The sequence below is a fragment of the Equus przewalskii genome, chromosome 4, assembly GCF_037783145.1.
Source record: "Equus przewalskii isolate Varuska chromosome 4, EquPr2, whole genome shotgun sequence".
NCBI lineage: Eukaryota > Metazoa > Chordata > Mammalia > Perissodactyla > Equidae > Equus > Equus przewalskii.
The window spans coordinates 56,019,576-56,041,641 of NC_091834.1; the positions used below are offsets into that span (position 1 = coordinate 56,019,576).

The 22,066-nt window shown below is 40.5% G+C and overlaps 2 long non-coding RNA genes across 3 annotated transcripts in view; one reads left to right on the forward strand and one right to left on the reverse strand.

Moving 5' to 3' along the window:
• The first annotated feature begins 1,775 nt into the window (after positions 1 to 1,775).
• On the forward strand, positions 1,776 to 10,705 carry LOC139082834 (uncharacterized). Its single transcript, XR_011539124.1, has 3 exons — positions 1,776 to 1,863; positions 2,962 to 3,102; positions 10,388 to 10,705. It is a non-coding gene; the product is annotated as an uncharacterized lncRNA (long non-coding RNA).
• Positions 10,706 to 14,717: 4,012 nt separating this feature from the next.
• LOC139082835 (uncharacterized) overlaps positions 14,718 to 22,066 on the reverse strand; it is a 70,480-nt gene continuing 63,131 nt past the window's right edge. For both annotated transcript variants that reach the window (XR_011539126.1, XR_011539125.1), the window contains exon 6: positions 14,718 to 17,261. This is a non-coding gene — a long non-coding RNA (uncharacterized lncRNA). The remainder of the gene's footprint in view (positions 17,262 to 22,066) is intronic.

Consider the following 22,066-nt stretch of genomic DNA (forward strand, 5'->3'; position numbering starts at 1 on the left):
TAATTACCTGCCTCAACTCCAATTCCTACTGCTTTGGGGCTTCACCTCTCTTGTTATTTCTTCCTGAACCAGAGTTCTAACTGCAACGTATCAAATTGCTTTAAGCCTGCAATTTGTGGACAGTCGTTCCTGAAGCCATCACCGATTCCTGCATCACCTTCGGCTGCGCTTTGCACACGGACACACCCTCCTGCTGGTGGCCATTAGTTGCCAAACTGGATCATTATCCTCCTTGTCCCAGAGTCTTCCTAGTCCCCACCACTGGGTTTGCCTCTGCCCCCAGCTCTGTCCCACACTGTTAGCTCCTCTCTGTCACCCCACTGCACTTAGTGGCATCCTCTCATGACCACGCAGGAGCGCTTACTTAAGTAAGCATCAGTCCATTTTAGATATTAATACATCTCATCCCCAAAGCTGTCTAGTGGTGTTTAAAATGCTTTGTAGAATATACATACAATTTACAATGCTTATTACCCAACAGATTAATAAAAGAATATCTATAGTTTATATGATTAAATACATTTTCATTCATTCAATAAATATTTAACCTGCCAGTCACAATTCCAGGTGTGTAGGATACAAGACAGACTAGATTCCTGCTCCATGGGGCTTACGTGTAGTTAGAGGAGACATATTAAGCAACTAAAGAAAATATTATTGAAGAATGGTAGGTGCTATGAAGCAAGTAGAACAGGGTGAAGTGATAGAGAGTGACTTTTAATTGGGTAGTTAATGAAGAGGTGATATTTGAACTAAGGGGTGAATGACAGAAAGGTCTGGGGGGGAAAGTGTTGTAGAGAGATGAGCTAGGACAAAGGTCCCAGGTAGGAACAAGTTTGGCATCGATGGGGACCAGTAAGAAGTGGAAGTGGGTTTACTGGGGAGAGTGGCACCTGATGAAATCAAAGACAGAGAATCTAACGCCAACGTTTGGATTTTATTCTAAGTGTCTTGGAAAGCCACCGACAGGTTTTAAATAAAGACCTGAGGTGGTCCGATTTCCGTTTGTAAAACATCACTTGGGTTGCCAGGCAGATGTTATAAGGGGCAGGAGTGGAAGCAGAGAGACCTGTTCAAAAGGAAAAGTGCATCAGTTCAGACACACTTGGTCTGCTTGGATTAACCGGTTATAATATAGATAGAAAGAAGTGGGTGGTCTCTGAATATATTTCGGGAGCAGAGTTGATACCACAAGGGGTCAGAGGTGTAGGAAAGTAAAGAAGCAAGAACAACTTGTAGATTGGAAGTTAAACAAATGGCTAATTGTGGCGTATTTTACTGAGATGGTGAAAACTGGGAGAAGAACAGATTTGGTAGAAGAAACCAAGAGATCTGTAAACAAGTTAAGTTTAAGATGCCTGTTCAGCACCAATCACTAAATAATCTGTTGCACACTCAATGAACTGGGCAATTTACACAGAAAATAAGAAAGCATAGCATCCCTACACTTTAAAAGATCTAAATAACGTTCAGTACGGGACAATGGCACACTCTGGCTATCAAATAATGTCGTCAATACTATTCTATTTTATTATTAGTGCTTTCAACAAATTGGCCAAAAAATACTTTTGACAGTCATCTGGTATTCAACACACACTTCTAACCTGGTGCCCATGGAATTGCAGAGTGTGTCAGTGGTAGAGCGAACAGACGGAGCTGGGGAGGGATATGTGGAGGGAGCCAAATGCAAGTCCTCTCACATTTCATCCTGGCTGCTGACTAACATCCGAGTATGGGAGGGAATTTCTGCTGAGGTCCTGCTTTCTTTTTCCACCCTTAGCTCCGCCATGACCCTGGGAGTACAGCACCCTGACCAGGAGCTCTCCCAACTCTCCTTCGAGGATTCCAGGCTCCAGCTCTAAGGTATTGATTCAAACATGGACTTGATAGCGCTCACATCAAAGTTTTGAATTTCAACAACTCTAGGAAGTAGTTGATTGCTACTTTTTTCTGAATTATTATTGTAGAGACTTTGGAAATTATAGTAAAGAAAATAAGCATCATTCATGATATCCTCAGCCCAGAGAGAGACACCCTTCACCTTTTGATGTATTTTCTTCAAATATGCATATATATACACACATGCATATTTTGCTTTTATAAAATTGGTTTTCTGCTTTTTTCACTTAAAAATATATACATTTCCCCATGTCATTACTTTTCTAAAACATGGTTGTGAATGACTACAATCATATGAATATCCCATTCTTTTAACTATCCCATACTGACAGATATTAAGATTCTTGAAGATAAATCTTTGTATATGTATCTGATGCATTTTTTAAATTTGTAATTAATTTTATTCTTTCCTAGAAATTAAATAACCGGGTCAAAAAATAAGAATTTTAAGGCAAATTGTCTGCCACCAGAATTATGCTAGTAATGATGACAACAGCTGTTTGAAATTGCCTATTTCACCACAGCCGTTAAGTGTGGCTGTAAGATTTTCTCAATTTGGAAAAAAATAAAGAGAAATGGCATTTTGTCTATTTAAGAGGATTTTTTTTTTTATTACAGTTTGAGTCTGAACACTTTTAGATGTCTTTTGGCCACAATCATGAGTGAGTGTATTGATAATTTGCCCATTATTCTATTAAGAAAGTTTATTATTGATTTAGGAAGCCCTTTACATAGTAATAAATGAAAACTGTTGAAAGTGAAAGTGACATCATTGTAAACATTTTCCTAGTTTATCCCTTACTTTTTAATTTTTACTTTTGTTTCATTCTTGAATCATACTTTTTGACGGAATATTGCAAAATTAATAGCAGATATTTGGGAGTCAGACCTGAGATCGAATCCTGGCTCTGCCTCTTACCGGCTGTGTCCTTTCAAATTATTTAACTTCTCTAAACCTCAATCTCACTATTTTTTAAAGTTACTGTAATAAGACCAATGTGGCAAGTTTATGGTAAAATGTGAATAAAATAATAATAATGATAATTTTACCATTTGTTTCAGGTACTATATGCTCTTTTATGTGGATCATCTCGTTTCATCCTCACAGCAGCCTTATTAGGAATCTTCTGACATTAGGGCAGATTACTCATGATGGAAAATGCAAATGCCAGGCTCTGGGGAGGCCCGTCGTAAAGGAACCTGGTAAGCTTTATTGATCCCAGCGTTTGCCAAACTTATTTAATCACAGAAATTATTTTTCAGGTAGAAACTCATTAACGTTACTCAGTACTGACATTTCAAGGACAAACTTATTTTTAATTGAATTTTGTTTTGAGATAATTGCAGATTCAGATGCAGTTGTAAGAAATAATACAGAGAGATGCCACAGGTCCTTTAGCCAGTTTTCCCCAATGATAACCTCTTGCAAAACTATAGGACAATATGGCATCCAGGACAGGGCATTGACACAGCCAAGATACATGTACCTCACCTCAAGAATCCATCCTGCTGAATTTCTACAGCCACACCCACTTCTCTTCCACCCACCCTCTCTTTAAGCCAAACTTTTCCCAAGTGGCTGCACATTTTCCCTTCTCATTAGCTACATATGAGTGATCTAGGCTCTCCACAGCCTTCCCAGCATTTGGTGTTGTCACTATTTTTTGGTTTAGACATTCTGATGGACGTGTACAGGCATTTCACTTTGGTTTTAATTGACATTTCCCAATGGCTAATGATGCTGAACGTCTTTTCTTGTGCTTATGTACCATCTGAATATCTTCTTCAGTGAAATCTCTCTCCATGTCTTTTGCCCACATCTTAATTGGATTTTTTAAGCTCAAATCTCAAGTTATTTAGTTATTCTAGATGCTAGTTCTTTGTTGTATATATGGTTTCAGACATGTTCTCCCACTCTGTTTCTTGTCTTTTCATACTTTCAACAGGGTCTTTCATAGACCAAAAGTTTTTAACTTTGATAAAGTCCGACTTCCCAATGATGTTTTCCCTGGGTTTAGGATTCCAGATGACAGTTCTTTCAGCATTTGAAAAACAAAGTGCCACTTTTTTCCTGGCCTCCATGATTTCTGATAAGAAATTCACTATATTCTAATTGTTTTCTCCCTATAGATAAGGTGTCATTTTCCTCTGATTTCAAGATTTTCATCTTTGTATTTAGCTGTCAGCAGTGTAATTATGATGTGTCTTTGGCATGGATTTCTTTTGGTTTTATCTTTTTCAGGGCTTGCTCAGCTTTTCAGGTCTATAGGTTTATGTCTCTTGCGAAATTTGGAAAGTTTTCAATCATTATTTTTTGGGTACTTTTTCAGCCTCACTGTGATATTGTGATTTATAATAAGAAATATATATTTGGTCTTCCTCCCCTTCCTGGCACAGAGCTCCTGAAACCCTAAGTGTGAGACCCAATAAAGGTGTCTTTTGTTATGTTAATGAGGTGACTTTGGGAATGCCCCTTGGTCACCTAAGGATGGGGGCTGCTTGCCAGTGGAGCCACCCATTTCGTTAGAGGATTGGAACTTTCAGCTCCACTCCCTGACCCCTAGGGAGGAGAGGGGGCTGGAGGTTGAATCAACTGCCAATGGCCAGTGATTTAATCAATCATGCCTATGTAATGAAGCCTCTGTAAAAACCCAAAAGGACAGGGTTCAGAGAACTTCCAGGTCAGGGAACAGGTGGAGATGCTAGGAGAGTGGCATGCTCAGAAACCATGGAAGCTCTGCACCCCTTACCACATACCTTGCCCCATGCATCTCTTCCATCTGGCTGTTACTGAGTTATATCCTTTTATATGAAACCAGTGATCTGTAACAAAGCTGTTTCTCTGACTTCTATGGACCACTCTAGCAAATTAATCAAACCTGAGGAGAGGGTCTTGGGAATCTTCAATCTATAGCCAGTCTGTTGGAAGCACAGGTGATGATACAAATGTTTTATCATTTGTTATAGCCCTATAGGTCCCTGAGGTTCTGCTCATTGTTTTCCAATCTGATATCCCTTTACTCTTGTTGAAGCAAATAACAAATAACCATTCTATATGTAAGAGAGAGAAAGTGAATTTTACTTGAGCCAGGATGAGGACTATAATCCAGGAAGGCAGTCTCCACAAAAGAAGAATGTTCTGGAGAAGAATTGTTTTTGGTACAGTTTTATACCTTTTTAGAACAAAGAACATACATCAAACATGCCCAGGATACATGTTCATCAAAGTTTCAAAGAGACATTCTGTTGCAAATTAGCAGGTCAATGTGACCTGATGTCCGGAAAAGGAAACTTATCTTCGGGAGTACTGATATGGGCGTTACTTGATACGTTACCCAAGAGCGGCATGGCATCGTAGAAGAGGACTTAGGGATTCTTATCTTCAAAGAGTGCATTCTCTTGCTTTGAGATAATGTTTAATGCATTCTTTAATGGTTAATGCAGATGTACAGTGTATGTTTGACAAGCTGTAAGTCAGGCTTCTTTAGTTCAGGCTGATTTAAAATCTTTGTCTGGTGAATCTACCATTTCTGTCATCCTGGTGTTTCTTTTTTCGTTTCACTTGCAATCTTCCTGATTCTTGATATGATGACTGATTTTCTTTTGAAACTTGGATATTTTGGTATTATGTTATGAGACTCTGGATCTTATTTAACCTTCTGTTACAGGCTCTTTCTGGCCCTGGTCCAGCTTGGGCAGTAGGGGATGCTGCCTCATTTGCCAGGTGCAGATAGAAGTCTGTGTTTCCCACTCAGCTTGCATCGACACCCAGGGAGGGAGCTCCTCATTTCTGCTGGGTGGAGATGGCAGTTCCAGCTCCCTGCTTGTCCTTCTCTGACACCACCCCGGAAGGGATGTTAAGTTGCCTCATTACAGCCTCTAAAGAATCAAAGTCTAGGTTCCCCCACAGCCTTTACTGGTGGGGGTGGGAGTAGGGCCACAGTTTTTCCTATGCTATTGGCTGGAAGAGAGTGGTTATTGTCTAGAAGTTTTCTGTTGTGCTAGGTTGCCCTTTTCCTGGAGCTTTGACTAGAGAGGGCAAGTTTTGTTGGGATCTTTTGATCCATGTCTGTTGGCATTTCCAGATGGCTGGCTTCTTCAGCTGCAAACCTGAGATACACGAGGCAAAAGGAGCTCTAGGAAATTCACCGTTGCGTCGTTCCTGAGGTCCCATACTCCCTAGCTGGTCTGCCTTTTCTCTCCACCTTTCCAAGTTGTGTTTGTTTTATATATAGCTTCCAGGATTTTTAGTTGTACTTGTCAGAGGAGCGGGGAAAATTATATCTGCTCTATCTTCCCTGAAACAGAAGCCTTTCAAGGGCACACTTGGAGAAATACAGCTCTTTATCATGCTTTGCCATTGTGTTGCAACATCCCAATATGTTCAATGTACTTTGTTACTTATAAAATGCCAAGGCTTATAAATGACTTACTCTTTGATAGATTAGAGCAGATACAAAGTTATCTCACCTTCCTATTAGTTTTTGTAGGATAACCAACCACCCCAAAACTTCGTAGCTTGAAACAATAACCGTTAATAAATAAGCTAAATAGCTCATGGAGGGTCAGAAATTTGGGCTGGGTTCCTAGGTACTTCTGTTCTTGACTGCGCTCCTTCATGTGTTTGTGAGTCAGCTTCATGAGTCAGCTAAAGTCACCCCTAGGCTGGGCTCCTCATATCTGGGGCTCCAGCTGGACAGCAGGGCTGACTCAGGACTGGTATACATGGTCTCTCATCCTGCAGGAAGCTAGCGAGGTCTGTTCACATATGGGAGTCAGGATCCAGGAGAGAGAGCAGAAATGTGCATGGCCTCTTGAGGTCTAGGTGTGGCTTTGGCACACAGTCAATTTTACTTCATTCTAATGGCCAAAGGAAGGGTCAAAGTCCATCCAGATTCAAAGCATGGGGGAAAAGACTCCATGAGAAGCAGCAAAGTCAGTTTATAAAGAATGTGGATTAAGGGAGGGGTGGAGGACTTTGGCCAGTTTTTCAATCTACACATCCCTGTAACAATGTCTTCTCCCTTACTTTGTCTAATGTGCTTTCTTGAGTAGGAAAAAACCTGGCCAGTAATTGCTCATAACCACTGGATAAACTCATGGGAGAATGTCACATGTTTCAGAGTCACTGGTAATAGCAGGAAACAGCTGATAGCCAGTCAGGGTGATTGACCTAAAATGCAAATCTGATCATGTCACTCATGAATTTAAGACTCTTAAATGACTTCGCAGTGTCTACAAAGAATTCCAAACTCAGCATAACATATAAGGCTGGGCGTGAACTCACCATCCTCCCTCCTATCTCACGCTCTGCTCACATATTCCCTTGGGATCTGCTCACAATTCCCTTGCACTCTGTGGTGTTCTAGACTTTCCACAATCCTTTGTGCAATTTCTTCTGTCTGCAGTACCTTTCCCCACCTGCTCCTCAGCCATCTTCTCTGTCCGGCTAGCTCCCCCTCCTTCCAGGCTTAACGTATGGGTCCTGCCCTCGAAGTAGGCTTCTCTGGCCATCCCTTCCTCCCAGGCTGTATTCATTGACTCATCTCTGTGCTCAAAACGTGCCCTGTGCATCATGCTAATTGGGTATTTCTCATATTATATTGAAATTTTCCATTTATAAATCTGGCTTCCCCACAAGACTGTGAGTTCCTCCAAGACAGAAAGCCCATTCTTATTTAACTTTGTAGCTATACTGCCTAACACAGTGCATATAATATTGAATAAATAATATAGCAGATGCTAGTGGTCCCCGCATCCATATCTCTGGGGCCTTACCTCTTTCCTGTGCTCTGGGTTTGACTTCCATCTGCTGGCTCATGGCAATTCTAGCTCCTCTTGAAGTAGTTCTCTGTCCTTGTTTCTTCAGATAAATAAGAGGTGGGGCAGAAATGCCTCCTATTTGAAAATGACCTAAAAAGAAAACGGTGATTTTTATATGCCTCAGCCAAAAAAAATGAATTTATAATAATTTGTTTATGGGATGAGGCATGCTTTGGTCTTAGTAGTTGAGGCCTCAGCTTTGGAATCAGAGCAATCTGGGTCCAAGTCTCTTTCTCATTAGATATTCGATGTAGGCAAAGAATCCAGCCTCTCAGTTACTTCATCTGTAAAACGGAGCCAGTATAACTGGGTTCTTGTGAGAATTAAATGATATGATCCTTGCAGACTGCATAAATACATGGAAAATTGCTATGATTGTTTTTGTTTTCAGGAAGGTTATGGCTAGAAATTTGCATATCTATACATAATCTGAAAAAAGAGTTTTGCAGAGGTCGTGCACTGAAAAAGCAAGTGTTTGTTGTAAAACCCAGAAAAACGTCCTTGCACAGAGGCATAAAAAGGTTAACTTCTTACATTTCAGATTGTCCAAGACCCAGTGATCTTTGGCCCTTTTTCAGGTTAAAGGGATAGAGTGAATTGGAGCAATTGATCTCTAGAGGCAGGGTTTGCTAGAGTCTCTAAAGGGGTGTGTGTGTGTGTGTTTTATAAAAAACTGGAAACTTCTCTGCTAAATGCTCTGTAAATAATTCTGTTGGATTAGCAGAACCTGCAAAAAATATGGCGACTGAAACCAGAACCGTCAGTATGCTCTGCTATGCTGTGGTTCTCAAAGGCTCTTATGTAAAAGCGATTTCAGCAAAGCTGCTCTGGTGGAAGAGGGAGAGGATGCCCTCCCTGCTTTTCCTTAAAGTGCCTGCCCCCCTCCTTGTGGGTACGGGGAACTGGGAGACCTGAGTTCCAGACTGAACTATCCCACTGACTGTGTGTGATCTTGAACAAGTTCCAGCCTCTCTGTTCTTAATTCTCTCACCCATAAGATGAAGAGATCCCACGGTCCCTTCCATTCTAATAGCTATGATTTTCAAAGTCTTCCTACCAGCTTTTTCTGGAGCCCCTCCAGTCTCTCTGAGCTATGGGAGCTCCACTTGTGGCTTCCATCTTCGGCGAAGGTTGTACTTTTCCCTTATCCAATGAGGAGTCAGAATTTTCGAGGTAACTAAATGATACTGTATCTAGTGCTGTAGATGAGATGATAGGTTGTGCCTGTCCAAATTTGCATTGTGGTTCGGGAGAAACTAGGAAAAACAAACATTGGAAGCCACAGATAATGAGCTAGTGTTCAGAATGCAAGGGGCAGGATTTCTGTGAACAATAATAACGTTGATGACAATAAACAACCAATGTGCATATATAGGTAACAATCAGCATTAATTGTATTTAAATCTACACCTCAGATACTTTTTGCTATCGTGTGAGAATGGTGATCCTCGATTCTGGTTGGGGATTCCACATTCCAGAAGTCCCCTCATATCCACCCCATGTATACACAGAAATTCCAAACCCAATTGATGTGGGTAGGGCTTAATTTTCTGTATTTGGGGAATTCTGAAGTCAGCCAAGGTTGAGAATCAATGTATTTAGAGAGCTGATGGGCCTGTCTGCTGCTTCCTCCAGGCAGACATTTCCATATGCCCATCAAAAGCAAGTAACAAAACTGAAATCCTTTTATCATTTACCTGAGTAAATCTAGCTTTCAGCGACTGTCATTATTGTTTCACTATTACCCAACCCTGGCTTGGCATGCAATAGACAAAGTTAATATTTATACTGTTTACGAAACAGTTCCGTAAGTACTGGAACCACGGCCCGCAGAAGCCAATTTGCTGCATCATGATCATGTTGGAACTCTCTGTTGGCCATTCAGTAGTCTGTGTGGCAGAGAGTTCAGGGACTTCGGACTATCAAAGCCTCAGACTTTGCAAGTGCCAGATAATAGCTCCTGATCTTCAATAATGTGACTATATATATAAAAAAAGTTTGGGTGAGCAGGATAATATTGCTCCTGCTGAAGCTTATTGCCTGGCACCGTAACCTTGTTTACTTGTTCTCTGAGACGACTGGCATCCCCGGTTCCAGCCCTGTGCTGCCAGCAGCTGTCCCTAAGTGATTAATGCAAGCAGGCAGATAAACCTCGGGTCATTTCTAAATCGGAGAACTACCTGAAAATTAATACACCAGCTTAACCTCGTCTGACTAGGATTGAAGATTTTCTCAAACTGATGTCCGTTTGACGTCGTGGAGGGGCTGAAGCTGCCCTTACTCTAAATCATACCTCTGTCACGGTGATTCAATCACCCATTTGCTTAACTCGGTCAACAAACTCATATTTCCAAGTAGTACTCCTCAAAAGAGCTTCAGAGTGGACTCGGAAAGCATCTCCTGCTTTCTTCCCTGCCTCTAAGACCAAGAAAACCAAGCGTCAGAAATGAAGAATTTCAGTGAATGGGGTCTACTAATTGAATCCTGTCTGTGCAGGGTTTTCAATCAGACTCCACAGTTTGCCTTTTCTAAAACACATAATATCTCCCCACTTTGAAAGAGCTCAATAAATGATTTTAAAAGAAATAAAAACATTATTCTTTTTGTCTCAATAATTCCATTGCCGGTGCTTTATAGTCTGCCTTTTTTTCCTCTTCCATGCTAGAAGGAAAGAAGAGAGGAAGGATGGGAGGAAAGAAAGAAAGGAAGAAGAAAGCATGTTACGTCAATAGATGTGCTTCAAACGAGAGATGCTAGTTAAGTAAATTGTGGTATATCAATCTGATATATTATAAATTGTATAATTATAGTATTATGACTATTATAAAATTATAATTATGAAGAGTATAGAATAACATGAATATGCTATGTTTGTGTGAAAAAAGCAAAATGTAACAATACATCCACACTCTACATTGTAAATGTATGTATGTATAAGAATAAGAACTAGCAAGAAATATGGAAAATAAAAAGTTGATATCTGGTAGCTGTGGAATAATGAGGTCTTTTATTCATTTTCAAAATTTCTATTACTGGTGTTACAATATGGGTTGTACAATAAAGAAAGTAACAATATCTCTTTTTTATAATAGCTTAAATGCTCTCTTATAAGATTGATCTAATGCTTAAGCGTACTCCAAAAAGTATAAACTCATTCTATCCTGAGAAGGCTTGAAGCTTCTTGAAGATTTCGTAGATGTATAATATTTAATATTTATAACACGGGTAGAACATATATATTATTACCCCTTGTTTGATAGATGAAGACTCAGAGGTGCTGAGACATGCCTGGTTCGACCAAGGTTGTATCATTTATCAGTGACAAGCAGGAACAGAAGGAAGAACACTGTAAATCCCCGAGCGCTGAAACTAAATCCAGTTCACAGTCTCGACCGTATTTTTCAGAGAGCCCAGTAGAGTACCACATCCTCTGTGGGAACTTGGTGAACACTGGTTTTTTTAAGTGCTAGGATTAGTATAGTATAAGAGACTGTTCGCCAGTCTTCCTGACTCCAGCCTCACCTTTGTCTAATTCATCATACACATACAACTGTGAGATGAATCTTGAAATAGAGCGTATATCATGTCACTCCTCGGGTCAAGAACCAAAAATGACTACAAATTAATAGTTGGATTCTAGAGGCTGGTTTCCAGAGCCATCCATAACTCCACTCCACTCCAGCTAAAGATTTTGCTTAAAGCTACCTGAGTATATATCCCTTCTGGCTTCTGGTCCAGCCAAGCTCCCTAAAACCTTCCATGTGGTGGGTAATCCCCTACAACAATTCTTAAATTTTGTATTTTCATTTTCGTGTTAATCTAAAAAGAAAAATATTTTTAAAAATCTGGGTTCTTTGGATGACCCCTTATAATTGAGTGCTGACACTCAGTGTTGGTGCCTGCTTTCTTGTCTATACTTAGGATCATATTGGCATCAAGGAGAACCATCTTTAATTGTGTTAGGCTGATGTGAAAAGAACAGAGGCAGGAAAAGGACACGATGATATGCCAGCACCGCATGAAGGCCAGATGTCACAGTGCTCCATATCAGCAAGGTTTCCCGGGAGCTGGCATGGAGCAGTGTGGTGGGAGAGTGGTCCCCACATGATGCGCATGTATCAGTCTGCCAAAAGCTTGCACTGTAGCATTCACCTTTTAAAGACGTAAGCAACAATTTGGCTACTGCAACACATCAAAATAAATTAACCTATTTAAACCGACCATCACTGGCTTTGTAGTTTTGTCGTTTACTTTGTAAATTTGCTTTGGTTTATAAGTGTTCTAACGCCTTTGATTATTGTTCCAGTTACTATGGGTGAGTAAAAAATTACTCCCAAATTTAGTGGCTTCAAATAGCATTTTATTATTATCTCTCAGAGTTCTACCAGTTGACTGGGGTCAGCTAGGCAGTGCTTGCTCAGGATCTCTCACACAGTTACTGTCAGATGGAGGCTAGGACTGGAATTAGCTGAAGGCTCGCTCACCTATCTGATGCTAGAGCTGGAAAGGCTGGAACAGCTGGGGCTCCTTGGGCATGCGTCTCTCACTCTCTGTGCTCTCCCCACATGAGAGCTTCAGGGTAGCCTGACTTCTGACAAGGAAGCTCAGTGCTCTAAAGGTGATAGATAGATAGGGCAACAGACAAATGGTATCACTTTTTCTAATTTAGTATCAGAAGTCACACAGGCTCATTTCCACCACATTCTACTCATTAGAAGCAAGGCATCAAGGCCAGCCCACTTTCAAGGTGAGGGGAATTAAACCCGACTTTTATGGAAGACAAGTACAACAATTCACAGACGTGTTTAAAACCACCACAGTCACACAGTTCCTTCCCCTTCCTATCTGCTTATCCAAATCCTGTCACCCTTTGCAACTAGGTTAAGTTCCCCCAGGCCCTGAAGACACCCCAGGTTGCTCCAGACCTCACTCATTTCTCCTTTAATAAAAATCGCACGGCCTATGGGCTATACCACAGAGGTAACCCCTGAATTGTATTCTGCCTTATATAGTTTTGTTTCTGATGATGGTAACAAAAACTATAACAGGCATTATACACATACGATCTAAGTAAATTAAAATCCTCACACCAGTTCTGTAAGGGATGCCCTATTAGCCCCATTTTACAGGTGAGTTTTTTGTCCAAGGTCACTTCAGCAGGGCTGGGTCTGTCTGACTCCAGAGCCCCTTCTCTTAAGCACTATGCCATGTGCTGCTTCCTGTAATTTAAGTCACATTTGTGGGGTATTATTGGGAAGCATAAAAGGCGAAAAACAGAAAAGGAAAAGGGGAAAGGGAACAAATGAGAGACATCTGAAGACACTAATGTCAGAGGAATGACCACAATGACTGCTTTGAAGGTGCCCCCCGCCCCCTGGATAGCCACTCTGCCCTCTACAGCTCTGTCAATCTCTCCACTTTTGAACTAGCAATCGTAAAATGTGCCCGCATCCACAGTGACATTTGGAGGTCAGAGGCACTTTGCAAATGTAAATGCCAAATGTGCACAGTGACCACTCTGAGGTGAAAAGTGGGTGGAGAAGCTGAATTATCCAGCGAAAGTGCCCAACACTGATTTACCGTTAGGTTCGGGAAGACCCTAAACCCAACACCCGCTCCAGTGCACACACAATATGACCTGTCACTCATCACGTTTGGTACAATCAATTTAATGTCTTCATTGAAATATCTCACTGAAAGAGGAGCTCTGGAAATGGAACAGATTGTCAGTGTTACCCTCAGCAAGTGAATTCCCATAATATGGGGGACCCTTTCTAGAGGTTTGCAACAATGTAAATAAGAACTGATAAATTTCATACAAATTTATTGCTGCTAGAGTGCTTTACATTAGCAGGGGTGCTGCAAATTTGCTTTTCATTAACCTGATGAGCTGAATTCAATAGTTGAGCAGGACTTGGAAAAAGCCTGCCAATTAGGTGAGGCACCACAACTTTTCCACTTGGAATCTGAGGCCAATCCATTAGTAAGATTGCACAATGATGAAAATGAATCTAAGTGTCTAGATATGTCTTCAGTTATATTTATGACATGCAAACTGGGTTGTCCTGCCAGAAATCTGAGACCTGGCCAGTTTGTGACTGCCAGAGAGCTAAATTTAAAAGCTATTTTTTAACCAAAATTGTTAATAAAGACAGAGAGGAGTAAAGTAAAATTAAGCTGAGGACTAAAGGGATAATGGTTAAGAGGGCAGCTTTGGGCATCTCTCTCGGGCACCTCCTACGCACATGACCTGGAACAGTTAATAGGACTTTCTAAATCTGAGTCTCCTAATTTGTAAATTAAAGATAATGACATAGTTGTTTGGAAAATTAAATGAGAATATCTTTGAAAGTGCTTTGAACAGTGCCAACCACAAAATGTGTTCAATGAATTGTTGTTAATGCTATCACCTGGGAGTAAATAAAAATGGCGTTTCTTCTACCTTCTCTCAGCAACGATGGGTTATTTAACCTTTTGTGATTTAAAAAATTCCTTTAAGACTCTGATGCAAAACTATAATCTATTTCTCTAGACATGTATACACACTGAAAATTTTGCAACTTCAGGGGGCCAGCCCCATGGCCAAGTGGTTAAGTTTGCATACTCTGCTTCAGTGGCCCTGGGTTCGCTGGTTTGCATCCTGGACACAGACCCGTGTACTCCTCATCAAGCCATGCTGTGGCCGCATCCCACATAGAAGAACTAGAATGACCTCCAACTAGGATATACAGCTATTTACTGGGGCTTTGGGGAGGAAAAAAAAAAGGAAGATTGGCAACAGATCTTAGCTCAGGGCCAATCTCCCTCAAAAACAAAACAAAAATTTTGCAGCTTCAGAGGTTCAAGAACATTTTTGAGTCTAAAAAGCTCTGCCCTCATCTATCTTTCCATTCTTCCTGTTATTTTTAAGTTCTGTGGCTATCTATATTTTACAACTACTTAGTCTTCCTTAATGACAGCTTCTGGAAGTAAGAAAGCCAACTCTGAATCTTTCAGTATTTATATTTAATATTTGAGAAAATTTAAGATCAAAGTAATCAGTCAATCAAAAATTTACATGGGGCTAATAATAAGAAAATAAATAACCTAGTTAAAAAATGGACCAAAGACCTTAACAGACACCTTACCAAAGAAGATATACAGATGGCAAATAAGCACATGGAAAGATTCTCCACATCATATGTCATCAGGGAAATGCAAAAAAACAACTAAAAGATACCACTACACATTTATTAAAATGACCAAAATCCAGGACACTGACAATACAAAATGTTAGCAGGGATGTGGAGCAACAGGAACGCTCATTCACTGCTGGTGGGAATGCAAGATGGTACAGTTACTGTGGAAGACAGTTTGGTAGTTTCTTACAAAGGTAAACATACTCTTACCATACGATCCAGCAATCACACTCATTGGTATTTACCCAAATGAGCTGAAAACTTATGTCCACACATAAACCTGCACATGGATGTTTATAGCAGCTTTATTCATAATTGCCAAACCCTGGAAGCAATTAAGATGTTCTTCAGTAGGTGAATGGGTAAATAAACTGTGGTACAGCCAGACAGTGGAATATTGTTCAGTGCTAGAAAGAAATGAGCATGAAAAGACATGGAAAAAAATTAAATGCATATTATTAAGTGAAAGAAGCCAATCTGAAAAGGCTACATACTGTATGGTTCCAACTATATGACATCTGGAAAAGGCAAAACTATGGAGCCAATAAAAAGATCAGTGACTCACAACTGAAGTATACAACTATTATCTACTGGGGGGTTTGGGGAAGAAAAAGGAAAAAAAGAAAGATTGGCAACAGTTGTTAGCTCAGGTGCCAATCTTTAAAAGAAAAAAGATCAGTGGTTGCCAGGGGTTCGGGGAAGGTGAGATGAATAGGTGGAGTGCAGAGGACTTTTAGGGCAGTGAAACTATTTCACATGATATTATACTGATGGATACATATTATTCGTTTATCCAAAACCGTAGGCTGTACAACACCAAGAGTAAACCCTGATGTAAACTTTGGACTTTGGATGTGTTCATGTAGGTTCATCAATTGTAATCAATGTGCCACTCTGGTGGGGGATGTTGATAATGGGAAGCTATGCATGAGTAGGGGTAGGGAGTAAATGGGAAATTTCTGTACCTTCCCCTCAGTTTTGCTGTGAACCTAAAACTGCTCTAAAAAGTAAAATCTGTCCCTTTTCCAAAAGAGTGATTCTACGTTGATGGTATAGAACGCAGAACACATTAGCTCTCAGTCACCATATTAAAAATGACAGTTCCATTACCAGGACAGTACTGAGGATATATTTAGCCTGTGAGCTTGATGCTGAACTCATTGGTTCAACCACCTCAATCTTCTTCCTGCCTTTTCCATCTTAAATTCTTGGGTTGATTCATTAATTCATTCTTTAATTCACCCATTCAGCAACTATACTAAGGCCTGGCAAGGTGTAAAAGAACAAATCAGACCCTACTCTCAGAAATGTAAAGTCTAGAGCAGAAAGATAGCTAAACAAAGGCGTCTGGGGGCTATAATGAAAATATGTACCAGGTGTTGGGAAGTGGGGTAAATTGTATGATTTTTCCCAGATATTCAATCTGTCCTTCTCTAGAACCAGTAAACTTCCTACATCACTGATGTTGGCTTGGCCACACAACTTGCTTTAGCCAAGTTTTTCCTTTGTTTCAGTCTTCAAAATATTTCATTACAAATTACAGTACAGGGCTCATGGACTGTTTCTCAATGTTTTCTAATACATACATTGCTGAATGAAGCACTGCAAAATACCTGGCAGTCACCCACATGCATCTAACTTCTATAACAATTTCAATCCCCTTAGAGTTACAGAAGAAATCTGTAGCAGGCAGTGGAATGGAGGTGGGCAGTCACTGCAGCTGGCTGGGCTCTTGACTGCTGAACAATCACATCGTTTCCTCCAGGGGTTGAAATCTATGTGCATGGCTGACAACCCACCAAAACTAGAATCCAAATTCATACAGAGACAGGCAGAATGGAGAGAAAACAACTCCACATAACCCAGACATCTCCAGCCACTACTTCTTGTTCCTGAGTTTTGGTTTTTCAGCTGTATCATGCAAGAAAGCATAATTTTTCTTTTGGGGATTATAAAATTCATGTCCCTTCAATAAGTCGTAACTGGAAGCATATGCAAATATGTGTCCATTGTAATTGATGCAATAAGCCGATATGGGTTGATCTAATGGTTCTGAAGTTTGTCCCAGCATCTTTATCTCTAAAGCCGAATCCACCATCAGATCCCATGGTCACAAGGGTTTCATGAAGAATGGAATGTGAATCATTTACTGCGTAGATGTTCTGAAATGTGAGCAGAAGCTTCAAAGCCAACCCCGGTTCTGCGAGGCCTCTCACTTGCACTTCTGACCCCTGCGACAAGAGGAGCACGTCCCAGGATTGCTGCTCCTTCCGCCTGGGTCCTGAAGGAAGACAGTCATGTGGAGGAAACCTGAAGGCAACCTGGAGCCTGGAGCAGAGCCGCAGCCCACCCTCGGCACTCCTGTAAAAGAGCAAGAGATGGGTGTTGGTTGTTCTGATTTGGAGTTGGTCCTGCAGCAAAACGTGACTGATACTGATGGACTTAAAGGAGAGCATGTTCATTTCTACCTTGGTATCTGAGAAGAGAGTATGATCAGAAAAAGACTGGAAAACTAAGGATGGTAGGGGTTGGTATGGAGGTTGTCCAGGTTTCGAAGCAAGGTACAGAGGTGGAGGTATCTGTATTGGTAATGAAGGACCTAGTATAGCATGCTGAGGGATTTGTACATATTCTCTAACACGAGAGCTTTGAAATAATATTAAGCAATACAGCAAAAGGGGCCAAATTTGCATTCCAAAAAATTATTTAATTGTAGTGTGGTTGTGTGGAGGATGTATAGAGATCTAAGGCCAGTAACAAAGATATCAGAGGACTAAAACAGTCTAGGTGAGATGCTTGAAGCTTTGAAGCAGGGCTGTTACGTGGTGCAACACTGCAACCCCGAGCAGCACTGGAGGAGAGGAAAGGGGGTGACATGTGGCATGACAAAGGAGTACAATTTAAGGACTAGGACACTGATAAGATACAGGAAGTGAGATAAAGGGAGGAACAAAGAGTGGCCCCACAATTTCTACCTTGAGTAACAAGGTAGATGGTAATGCCACTAACCAATATAAGACTTAGAATGACAAGGAAGAGGGAAAGGAAAGATAAATCATTTAGTCTTGGACACGCTGCCCTGAGGTTCCTTTGGGAACTGAATTGGAAAGCCTACTGTGGAGAGAGGAGGGCCATGCAAGGAATGCACCTGTAAAGGGAAGTGACAGTCCTGAAAACCACTAGCGCTGAGGCAGAGAGAAACGGAGGACGTGAAGCCCCCAGAGGAGACAGAGGTGGACTGGTCAGAAGGGTGGAAGAAAAGCTGGGAGGCTAGTATCACCAGAAGGAGTGTGCACACGAATGCCCTGAATCTTCTCTCCATTCAACCCAAGGTGAAAAAAGGCTCCCTCCAAACTGGAGAGAAGGGGCCTCTTCACCAGCCATAGCCACTAAAAGCCACAGAGAGAGGGTGAGCTGCTGTCATTCTGGAAAGCAGTCCGCTGACCATCACAAGAAAACTAATGAGGTGGCCCACACGGTACGATGGGAAGGGGGTGCACCCACTTCCATGCACAAAGAATCCTTTGTTCTGCCAGGGCCATATTTGTATCTAGAGTGCGGTTTGGAAGTCAGGCTTTTCACATGCTGGGGACTTCCGTCTTGCTGCACTATATGGGAAACTTGAGGCTGCTGAGTTAAGACAAGGAATTAGGGTGTCCCTGGGGGGCCAAGCCCAGCCTGGAGTCAGCATCAATCAGTTCAGTTATTTAAATACATGACCATGGCCAGTTTCATTTATTCATTCATTCATTTATTCCTTACTACTTTCTCAGTGCTTACTTTGTGCTAGATACTATGCTAGCAGTTGAGGATGCAGGAGTGAACAAGGTTGACGAGCTCAGCCTCATGGAATGCTTGCGTGGCAGGAGACACTGGCGTTAATTATGTAAATAAATAAACAAGATAATGTCTAACTGCGGTCTATGAAGGAAGTAAATAGGAAGATGAGATAAGCCAGAGGCACTCACACTCGAGCGAGCGTGGATCAGAACCACCCGGAGGATTTGTGGAAACACAGGTTGCTGCCGCCGCCCCCAGAGTTTCAGGGGTCTGTGGTGCAGCCTGAAAATTCTCATTTCTCACAAGGTCCCAGGCAATGGGGATGCTGCTGGTACAGGGATGCCTTTTAAGAACCAGTGAGATAGAGAGTAACTGGGGAGGGGGGGGTCATTTAGATAGTAATAAATAACACCTGTGTGGGCTTTAGCACATTCCAGGTACTAGTTTAAATGATTTGCCAATGTTGACCCATTTAATCCTTAGAGCACCTTTGGGAAGGAGGAACAAATCGGATGTGCCCATTTTAGAGATGGGAAAACAGACACAGAGATGTCAAGTATGGCGTCCAAGGTCTAACAGCTATTGGGTGTAAGTGCTGTGATTCAGCCCCAAGCAGCCTGGCTGCAGGGCTTACCTGCTGTCCCTGACTGTGCGTGTGCTTTGCAGGTAAGGGATGGCTGCTTTAAGCAGATGGTATTTGAACTGAGCCCTGCAGGATCAGAAAGAGGAGCCATGCAAACAGCTGGAGAGAGAGCATTTCCAGGCAGAGGAAATAGTAAATTCAAGGAGCAGGGGTAGGAAATAGCTTGATGTAAGTAAAGGAGAGTAAAGCAGTCACATGGCTCAAGTAAGAAAGAGAAAAGTAGTGTGACAAAAAGTTGGAAAGTTAGGCAAAGGACAGGATCACACGGACCCCTGTGGGCCACAGTAATAAATTTGCATTTCATTTTAAAAGCAACAGGAAGTAAAGAAATAACTGTTTTAATAAATGTTTTATTTTGAGGGGTAAATATAAATTCACATGCAGTTGTAAGAAATAATAGAGAGATAATGTACACACTTTACCCAGTTTTCTCCCAAATGGTGACATCTTGCAAATCTATTGAGCAATATCACAACCAGGATATTGTCATGGATAGGGTCAAGATCCAGAACATTTCCATCACCACAAGGATTCCTCATGTTGCCCTTTTATAGCCACACCCACTCTCCACTCACATTCTCCCCCAACCCTCCATACTTAACTCCTGGCAACTACTAATCTGTAATCGACTTTTATGAGTTTATGATTTCAAGGGGTTATATAAATGGACTCACATAGTATGTAGCCTTTTGGGGTTGGCTTTTTTCACTCAGGATAATTCTCTGGAGAGTCATCCAGTATGTTGTATGTATTGATAGCTTATTCCTTTTTATTGCTGAGCAATATTCCGTGGTAGGAGGTACCACAGTTTAGCCTATCACCCATTGAAGGACATCTGGGTTGTTTCCAATTTTGGTCTATTACAAACAAAGCTTCTATAAACATTCGTGTACAGGCTTCGTGTGTCCTTATTTTGCTGGGATAAATACACAGGAGTACAATTGATGGGTCAAAGGTAGATGCACTTTTAGTTTTTCAAGAAACTGTCACACTGTTTTCCAGAGTCGGGGCTCCATTTTACTTTCCCACCAGCAATGTATGAGCAGTTCAATTTCTCTGCATCCTCACCAGATTTAGCGTTGTCACTAATTTTTTTAAGTTAGCCATTCTGATAGGTATGTAGTAATATCTCAATATGGTTTTAATTTACAATTCTGAATGGCTAATGATGTTAAGCACTTTTTCATATGCTTATTGGCCACCTGTACATCCTCTTCAGAGAAATATCTCTTCATGTCTTTTGCTCATGTTCTAATTGGTTTGTTGGCTCTTTTACTCTTGAGTTTTGAGAATACTTTATATATTTTAGATTCTAATCCTTTGTCGGATATGTGGTTCACAAATATGTTCCCCACTCTGGAGCTTTTCTTTTCATTTCTTAACAGGGCCTTTCACAAAGTAAAACTTCTAATTTTTATGAAATTCAATTATCAATTTTTCCTTTCATGGATTGTGATGTTGGTGTCAAGTTTACGACTCTTTGTCCAGCCCAAGATCCTGAAGATTTTCTCCTACATTTTCTTAAAGCATGATAATTTTAAGTTGTGCATTTAAGTCTGTTATCCATTTTGAGTTAATTTTTTTGTGTAAGGGGTGAGATTTATGGTGAGGCATATTGTTTTGCTTATGGATCTCTAATTGCTCCATTTGTTGAAAAAAGCATCTTTCCTCCATTTAATTGCTTTTGTACTTTTATCAAAAATCATTGGGCGTATTTGTCTTCTCCTGGGTGCCCTATCTGTTCCATTGATTTACGTGCCTGTCCCTTCACCCAGACCACATAGTCTTGATTAATGTGGCTATCTAATAAGTCTTGAAATTGGATAGATTGGTTCCTCCCACTTCATTATTCTTTTTCAAGATTATTTGAACTGTTCTATTTCCTTTTGTTTTTTATTTAATTTTTGAACAATCTAGTTGATATCTTCAAAAAATCTTGCTGGAATTTTGGTAGAAATTGGGTTTAACTGTATGTTAATGTGGGGAGAATTGATATCTTTATTATGTTGAGTTTTTCAATCCATAAACAACATATGTCTCTCCATTTATTTTTTTTATTTCTTTCATCAGCATTTTGTAGTTTTCATCAAAGTTCTATATATGTTATCTTAGATTTACATCTAAGTATTTCATTTTTGCTTTTGAGCAATTGTGAACGGTATTGGAGTTTTAATTTCAGTGTCTACAGATTCATTGGTAGTATATTGAAATTTAGTGGAATTTTTAAGTGTTTATCTTATATTCTGCAACATTGCTGAACTCACTTATTAGTTTTAGGAAATTCAATAGATTCCTTGGGATTTTTCTATGTAGACTATCATGTTCTTTGCAAATAGGGAAAGTTTTATTTTTTCTTTCCAGTTTATAAGATTTTATTTCTTTTTCTTGCCTTTTGCACCAGCCAGAACTTCCAGCACTATGGTGAATAAGAGTGGTGAGTGAGAACATCCTTGCTTAGTTCCTGATCATAGGGAGAAAGCAATTAGTCTTTTAACACTAAGTATGATATTGGCTGTAGATTTTTTTCGAAGTGCTCTTTGTCGTGTTGATGAAAGTCTCCTCTATTCCAATTTTTCTGAGAGATTTTATCACGAATGGTGTTGAATTTTGTTGAATACATTTTCTACATTAAGTGATATGATCATGTGATTTTTCTTCTTTAGCCTGTTAATATGGTGGATCACACTGATTTATTTTCAAATATCGAATCAGTCTTGTGCCCTAGAATAAATCTCACTTGGTT